Genomic DNA, 9114 nt, shown 5'->3' with positions numbered 1-9114 from the left:
CGTACGGGAAAAAAAAAAAAAAAAAAAAAAGAAAAGTTGTTTGGGGACTTCCCTGGTGGCGCAGTGGTCAAGAATCCGCCTGCCAATGCAGGAGACATGGGTTCGAGCCCTGGTCCGGAAAGATCCCACATGCCATGGAGCAACTAAGCCCGTGCTCCGCGAATACTGAAGACCGCGCGCCTGGAGCCCGTGCTCCGCAACAAGAGAAGCCACCACAACGAGAAACGCGTGCACCGCAACGAAGAGTAGCGCCTGCTCGCTGCAGCTAGAGAGAGCCTGCGCAGCAACGGAGACCCAACACAGCCAAAAATAAATAAATAAAATAAATTTTTAAAAGTAAATAAATAAAATAAAATAAAATAAAAAGTTGTGTGAAAGAAAAAAAGAAGACAAAGGGGTGAGTGGGGTATTGTGGGAGCCAAGGAAGAAAGTGTTTCGAGAAAGTGACCATCTTATCAAGTGCTGCTGCCGAGGACTGAGAAGTGACCATTGGACTCAGCCGAGTGGGGGGTCATTTGTGACTAGGGCAGTTTTGGTAGAGAGATGGGGACAAAACCTGACTGGGTGGGCTCATGGGAGCAAAGTAGCAGAGAAATTGGAGACAGTGAACAGAAGCAACTCTATTATTTCATACAGAAGAAATAACAGTACCTGTGTATGCTGGTGAGAACGGTCCCGTAAATAGGGATAAATTGGTGATGCAGCAGAGAGAGGAGGACGGCAGCAGCCATGACCTTGAGAGGGAATGGAATCTAGCGCACAGGTGGAGGGACTGCTGTTGGCCTGGAGCATCAACAGTCATCTATCTTACCGAAGAGGAAGCAGAGTAAATGGGGCCAGATGCAGGGGGTTGGGTAGCTATGGTGCTGGGAACTCGTGGAAGTTCTAATTCTTTCCATGTTCTTAGTGAAGTAGGAAGCAAGGTCAAGCTCAGCTGAGAGAGTGAAACTAGGGGGAGGAGAGGTTGAAAGTTTGAGGAGTTCTTCAAAAACACAGTGCTGAATTTTGCTTCTGAGTTGGGGGACAAGTTCTTTATTCGGTGGTTAGAGCACAGGACACACAAAGCCTGCAATGAGCTAACCCAAAGCTTAGGTTCTCGGTAAGATTAGTGTTCACAGAAGTTGGGGAAGAGGAGGGTGCAGAAGATCCCGAGATGCCTGCTGCAGGACAGGAGGTACCCCATCCTGTTCACCGGGTAGCAACTGAGGCTACCAGTAATTTGCTGCGTTGGCCGGTGTTGGACCCCAGTGTGAGGTCTGTCGGTGCCTCCAGAAAGCAAGAGACGAAGAGCCCTCCTTCCACCTTGCCCATTTGCTCCCTTCAAATGGAAGATGGGATGTAGAGGGTCAAGCAGGGCCCCCCCCCACCTCTGAGTGGCCGCCCTACTCCTCTGTTGACATGGGGTGACCATGGCAGTGAGGTGAGCCAGGGGACTGCTATGAGGAAAGAGGGAAGAAGTCCGTTCTAACTGTTCCACACTCCAAAGAGCTCCACGTGAAGGCAGCGTTTCTCAACCGGCAGCATCAGTTTCACCTGGGAAATTGTTAGAAATAAAATTCTTAGGCCACGTCGGAGACCTACTACATCAGAGCCTCTGAGGGAAGAGCCCAGCAAGCTGTGTCTTAACCAGGTCATTCTCATGCCAACGGAAGTTTGAGAAACGCTGCTTAAAGGCAGCCTGGAAAAGTTTCTATCTGCTCTTATCCAGTACTGCCACCTATTGGGCAAGCCCTTCAGCTGCTGAGAGATTAATACAAACACTGGGGAATTTCCTTTTATTTTTCTGTACTTAACTTTACAAACCCAAAACAAAAGGCAACCTTCTTATGACCCTTCACATTATGCAAACACTAATTTTACATGGCTGTAATGAATATATCGAGACGCTTATATTTTGGTTTTTCCATAAAACATTTTGTACCCACTTTCTATGTATTAGTCCAATAGAACATAAAGTCATTATTTTTATTGTAAAATTCCATTATAACAAAATTACATAGTCACGGCGACTACATTTTTCAAAGTCAACTGGACACAGGGTCTGACCGAGCATAAACAAACAGATGGCGACAACGTGGCCTAATATTTGGAATTAATACCATCCCAGGAAATCATAGAAGTTTGTTATCATATCACAAATTAATCCATTGTTCCATGGTTTTAGATGCTTGAGCCATTTCCAGTTTTCAGTAGTTATAAATAATAAAGTTGTAAGTACCTTTGTACAATAAACTGGGGTTTTTAAAGTTATTTCTTTGGGATTAAAAGAAATCTCTAAAGTAAAATTTCCAGCCCAAATGTCTGATAATATCACAGCATTATTTAAAGTTAACCAAAAAACTAGAAATAGTCCAAATGTGTTAACAAAAGAATCGTAAGTTACGGTAGAGTCATCATGTGCTATTCTACAGCCATCATCAATCATGTTTACAACAAGCTTAAAACAACAAATTATCAGGGAATTTTGTCAAGGTTGTGGCTTCCCAGCATCTCTGGAACACCTTTCCTGGGTTGATCCTGCCTCCATTGTAGAAGCCAGAAAACCTGCCTTGTCAGCTTCTCTTGCAGACAGATTTACACGTGACCTAGGGTTCTTCCATCAGACATACCAAAGTAAGACTTTGATTCAAAAGTGAGCAACGTGAAGAAGCAGGAAACATGGAATCCACTTTCTGGTGAGGGTGGCACTGGCTTCCAGCATTCAGAGGTCCTGGTATCCGGTCCTGAGCATCACGGATGCGAACTCTGGGTCCATGTCCAGGGGTCTTCACCTGGTGGTGTTGTTTGATCATTACTGATGGCTGAATAGCCTTTAAGCCATCTCTCTGGCCCTCTCAGAGATCTGTGAACTATCTAACTTCCTTTAATAAATTCCCTTTCTGCTTGTGTGCTTGTTCCAGGACTTTTGCAGTAGAACAAAATATCTTAAAACTTAGTGGATTCCGTGGCTTAAAGTAGGGTTTCTCAACCTCAGCACAGTTGACATTTGGGCCAGATAATTCTTTGGGAGGGGGCCTGTCCTGTGTCCTGTAGGATGTTTAGCAACATCTGGTCTCTACCCACTAGATGCCAGGAACAGCCCCCGCCCCTAGTTGTGACAACCAAAAATAATGTCTCCAGACATTGCCAAATGTCCCTTGGGGGCAAAACCTCCCCCAGTTGAGAACAACAATCCAATATTGGAGAATATCTTGACTGGGAGGTTCTGGCTTGGGGTGTCTCATGCGGTTGCAGCCAAATGGTGGTTAGAGCTGGGGGCTGGCTGGGGATCTTTCTCATGTAGTCTCAGGACCTCTCCATATGGTCTCTCTGTATGGACTAGTTTGGGCTTCTTCACAACATGGTGACCTCAGGTTAGTTGAACTGCTTACGTGGAAGCTCAGGGCTCCAAGAGGGTGTCCCAAAAGAACCGGGCACAGGCACACCTAGAGATACTGGGGGTTCCGTTCCAAACCACCACAATAAAGCAAAGATCACAATAAAGCGAGTCACACAATTTTTTTGATTTCCCAGGGCATATAAAAGTTATGTTTACACTATAGTGTAGTCTATTAAGTGTGCAATAGCATTATGTCTTAAAAAAACAACGTGCATACCTTAATTTAAAAATACTTTAGGGCTTCCCTGATAGAGCAGTGGTTAAGAGTCCGCCTGCCAATGCAGGGGACACGGGTTTGAGACCTGGTCCGGGAAGATCCCACATGCCACAGAGCAACTAAGCCCATGTGCCACAACTACTGAGCCTGTGCTCTAGAGCCCGCGAGCCACAACTACTGAGCCCGCGTGCCACAACTACTGAGCCCACGTGCCACAACTACTGAAGCCCGTGCGCTTAAAAGCCCGTGCTGCACAACAAGAGAAGCCACCACAATGAGAAGCCCGCGCGCTGCAACGAAGAGTAGCCCCCGCTCGCCGCAACTAGAGAAAGCCTGCGCGCAGCAACGAAGACCCAACGCAGCCAATAAAGTAATTAATTTTAAAAAATACTTTATTGATAAAAAATGCTAACCATCATCTGACCATACGGAGTTGCCACAAACCTTCAATTTGTTAAAACAAAAAATGTTTTCCAAAGCACAATAAAACAAAGTGCAATAAAAAGAGGTACACCTGTAATGCCTTTTATGAACTACCCTCAGAAGTTACATGTTACCACTTCCACCATAGTCACAGGATTCAAGAGGAGAGTACACGGACTCTGCCTCTGATGGGAAAAGTGTCACGGTGCCATTGTAAGATCACATGCGATGGGAGTTGTTGTGGAAACTTTGGAAAATCTAATCTGTCACAGTGCTCAACATCCTTACTCACCAGAGAAATGCAAATTAGAAGCACAATGAGACACCACAGCACACCCACCAGGATGGCTAAAAAGAAAAAGACTCACAATGCCAGGTACTGGGAAGGTTGTGGGGGAACTGGAACTCTCATACGTCGCCGATGGGCATGTAAACTGGCACAACCAACTCTGAAAAAAATTGCTTGCATTGACTAAAGCTAAATGTATGCCCAGTCTATGACCCAACAATCTCTTTCTTGGGTTTGTAACCCAAAGGAAATAAATGCATATGTTCACCAAAGACACAAGAGAATGTTCATAGAAGCTTTATTCAGCAGAATCAGAAACGGGAAAAAAACCAAATGTCTAGCAATAGGAGGATGGATATATAAATTGTGATCTTTTCATTCAATAGAATGCTACAGTGCAACATAAAAGGACTAACAACTTATATATACAACATATGAATATGAATTTCATAGGCATTATGCTCAGCAAAGGAGGTCAGACGTGTACACATGGTATAATTCCATTTCTGTAATATTCAAAAACAGGAAAAACTAATCAGTGGTAATGGAAACAGAGGAAATGGCTACCTCTGGTGGGAGGACGGTATGAATACTGACTGGAAAGAGACACAAAGAACTTCTGGAAGGCTGGGGATAAACTATATTTTGATCTGGGTGGTGATTACACAAGTGTATACCTATGTAAAAATTAATCAAGGTATAGAGTATATTAGTGCCCTTTAATAATTTATTTCAGTTCCCAACAAAAAGTAGAAATCAAAGCCCTTTTCTGTTTAAAGTAGCTATTGGATTCTGTCAGTTACAACTAAGACCCTCCTCACCTAAGAAGGATGGTGGCCCTCACCACTGGAAGGCCAGGGTCACTACAGCCACCATGCTCCTGTGTGGCCAGCCCCTCTGCAAATTAGGACCACTGGAAAACCATCTCCACTCAGGATGCACCCAGGAGAATTTTCCTACAGGACAGAATTCCACAACCAAGCATGGTAACCCTAAAATATTAAAAGCTGACGCACCAAAAAATGTAGCTGTTGATTATACCAGTGAAGAGCTGCCTGCACACAGCTGAAGGATAAATTAGGAAGCTGAAAGGTAAGTTACACTGAGAAATTTTCCCAGAACACAGCACAAAGAGATAAAGGGATGAAAAGAATGAAGAGGATTGTAAAGACAGATGGAAGAAAGATTCAGTAGTAACAAGAGTTCTCTAAAAGTTATTTCCAAAAGGAGATAATCGAAGCAACATCCAAAAGATAAGTCAAGAAATTCCCAGGATTGAACCCAAACACAAGTCAGATTGAGACAGACCTCTGAGTGCTAATCAGTAATAATGATAAAAAGCACATCTAGACACAGTAGCAAATTTTCAGAACTAGAAGGATGAAGAGTTCCCTAAAAGCTACCAGAACAAAAAGATCTGAAATAAATGAGAATGCGGTTGGCGTGAGATTTCCTGTCAGCAAAACAGATGCAAAAATATTGTTAATCGCTGAAGTCAAGTGATAAACACATGGGAGTTCACTACACTGTTCCCTCTACTTTTCTGTAAAATCATTTTTTATGATAAAAATGTTTCTTCTCTGTTTTTCTTTTCTTTATGGACGCAAGAAGACAATAGAGTAATACCCGCAAAGTGCGGAGGGAAAATATCTTTGAACCTTGAATTCCATATCTATTCATTTTGTCAAAGAATGAAGGCAAAATAAAGGCCATTTTCAGATTACAAGGACTCAAAAATGCTATCATACCAGAAGCTCCAAAAGAACTTCACCAAGGAGAAAAATGAAACGAAAAGAAGTGATGGGGGAATTCCCTGGCCGTCCAGTGGTTAGGACTCTGTGCTTTCACTGCCGAGTGCCCGGGTTCAATCCCTGATCAGGGAACTAATATCCCGCAAGATGCATGGTGCCGCCCAAAAAAAAAAAAAAAGTGATGGGATACAAGAAGCAATGGAGAGCAAAGAAATCAGTAAAATATGTGCTCAATTTAAGCTATTATTGCTTATAAAAATTATGTCCCTTAACAGCAAACTGTAACGAAAATTCAAGATATATGAACATGGAATTGGCGGGACAGGAAGAAAGAGGTGAAATTTAGGGAAATAAAAGCTTCTAAGGGTCTCATTTTGTCCAGGTTGGTTATACAGAAACTAACTGACCTTTAGAGGAGCGCTCCTCGAACTTGAATGTGTGTACGACTCATCCGGGCATTTTGTTAAAGAGCCATTTCTGATTCAGCAGGTCTCAGGTGGGCCTGAGATTCTGCACTTAAAATACACTCCACAGAAAAGAGAAGCCTCTACACTGTTGGTGGGAATGTAAGTTGGTACAGCCACTGTGGAAAACAGTGTGGAGTTTCCTCAGAAAACTAAAAATAGAACTACAATATCACCCAGCAATCCCACTCCTGCACATATATCCAGACAAAACTATAATTCAAAAAGATACATACACCCCTATGTTCACAGCATCACTATTCGCAACAGCCAAGACATGGAAACAACCTAAATGTCCACTGACAGATGAATGGATAAAGAAGAGGTGGTGCACATATACAATGGAATACTACCCAGCCATAAAAAAGAAAGAAATAGGGGCTTCCCTGGTGGCGCAGTGGTTGAGAGTCCGCCTGCTGATGCAGGGGACACGGGTTCGTGCCCCGGTCCGGGAGGATCCCACATGCCGCGGAGCGGCTGGGCCCGTGAGCCATGGCCGCTGAGCCTGCGCGTCCACAATGTGGAGCCTGCGCTCCACAATGGGAGAGGCCACAGTGGTGAGAGGCCCGCGTCCTGCAAAAAAAAAAAAAAGAAAGAAATAATGCCATTTGCAGCAACATGGATGGACCTAGAGACTATCATACTAAGTGAAGTCAGACAGAGAAAGACAAATATCATATAATATCACTTATATGTGGAATCTAAAATATGATACAAATGAACCTACCTATGAAACAGAATCACTGACATAGAGAATAGACTGGTGGTGGCCAAGGGGGAGGTGGGTGGGAAAGGGTTGGACTGGGGATTTGGGATTAGCAGATGCAAACTGGTATATATAGAATGGATAAACAACAAGGTCCTCCTGCATAGCACAGAGAACTATATTCAATATCCTGTGATAAACTATAATGGAAAAGAATATGAAAAATAATGTATATATGTATAACTGAATCACTTTGCTGTACAGCAGTAATTAACACAAATTTGTAATTGAACTACACTTCAATTTTACAAAAACAGAAAAATAAAATACACTCCACAGACTCTAAAAAATACAACAAACTAGTGAATATAACATAAAAGAAGCAGACTCATAGATATAGAGAACAAACTAGTGGTTACCAGTGGGGCAGGGGGGAGGGGCAATATAGGGTGGGGGAGTGAGAGGTACAAACTATTGGGTGTAAAATGGGCTAAAGGATGTATTGTACAACACGGGGAATATAGCCAATATTCTGGAATAACTGTAAATGGAAAGTAACCTTTAAAATTTTATAAAAATAAAATAAATAAAATAGTGAAAATAAATTAAATTTAATTTAAAAACACACTCCACAGAAGGCACTTTGAGCAGCAAGGCTTTAAACTACATTGTGGTTAAAAACTGTGTTGACTCAGGGTGAATGTATGCTAAACTGCCCTCACTCGGTTTCAAAAATGTAAAAATGATACAGTGTTTCAAAAAATACTCAGGGACATGATTTTTTAAATCGTGGACCGGAAGGGAAGTGGAAACCCACAGCAGTAAGGACAAGTTTAACATGTGGGCCCATAGAGTCCGGGAAGAACCTGACCCAGATAGTAAAGTCTGGAATTTCTTTTTTTGCTTTATTTTGTTCTATTTTTTAATTTTCATTTTTCAGTTCTATTGAGATATAATTAACATACAGCACTGTATAAGTTTAAGGTGTACAGCATAATGGCTTGACCTACATAATTGTGAAATGATTACAATAAGTTAACAACCATCAGCTCATATAGATACAAAAAAAAGAAGAAAAATGTGTTTTTCCTTGTCATGAGAACTTTTAGAAGCTACTCTCTTATCAACATTCAAATATACCACACAGCAGTGTTCACTACGGTCATGATGTTGTACATTACCTCCCTGGTACTTACTTATCTTATAAGTGTAAGTTGGTACCTTTTGACCACAAGTCTGGAATTTCAAATCCAACCAAGGAGTAAGGAACACCCACACACCCCCATTCCCAGTGGGGACACTGCTCATGGTCCCCCGGCTATATCTGAAGGTGAACAAGTCCCACCTATCCACTGGAAACAAACTGCCCCTGACAGAGCAGGAAAGCAGAGAGATTGCACAGTCAGCCACCAGGTATGCATTTTGTGTGAGGTCCTGCTTTGGAAGCGTGTTGCGCCCACAGAGCAAAAGCCCTGAGCCACTGACTTTGGTCCTCAAGACGTTGGGCTGAAGCCCATCGTAAAACCACTTTCCAGGGACAGTGAACGGGAGAGAAAAAAAGCCTCCATGACGATGAGCGTTCAAAAAAAACCTACAAAGGCCACAATGAAACCCAACACCCGCAAAAGGAAGCCAACATCTAAGAGGAGTCATATAAAAGTCGAAATAATAGAACAATTTGGAAAGGATTTAAAAATAAGTGTATTTAAAATCAACAAACAAAAGTATGTGCTACGAATCAAGAACAGATGGAATTCTTGATAAAAAACAACACACAGGGGCTTCCCTGGTGGCGCAGTGGTTGCGCGTCCGCCTGCCGATGCAGGGGACACGGGTTCGTGCCCCGGTCCGGGAAGATCCCACATGCCGCGGAGCGGCTGGGCCC

General features: G+C 42.9%; 1 pseudogene; it reads left to right on the top strand.

The window, feature by feature from the left end:
• LOC102996965 (ferritin light chain-like) overlaps positions 1-9114 on the top strand; it is a 14265-nt pseudogene that overhangs the window by 4158 nt on the left and 993 nt on the right.

The sequence above is a fragment of the Physeter macrocephalus genome, chromosome 21, assembly GCF_002837175.3.
Source record: "Physeter macrocephalus isolate SW-GA chromosome 21, ASM283717v5, whole genome shotgun sequence".
NCBI classification, from domain to species: domain Eukaryota; kingdom Metazoa; phylum Chordata; class Mammalia; order Artiodactyla; family Physeteridae; genus Physeter; species Physeter macrocephalus.
The sequence above is the reverse complement of the archived record's forward strand: the minus strand, read 5'-3'. Positions and strand labels throughout refer to the sequence as shown.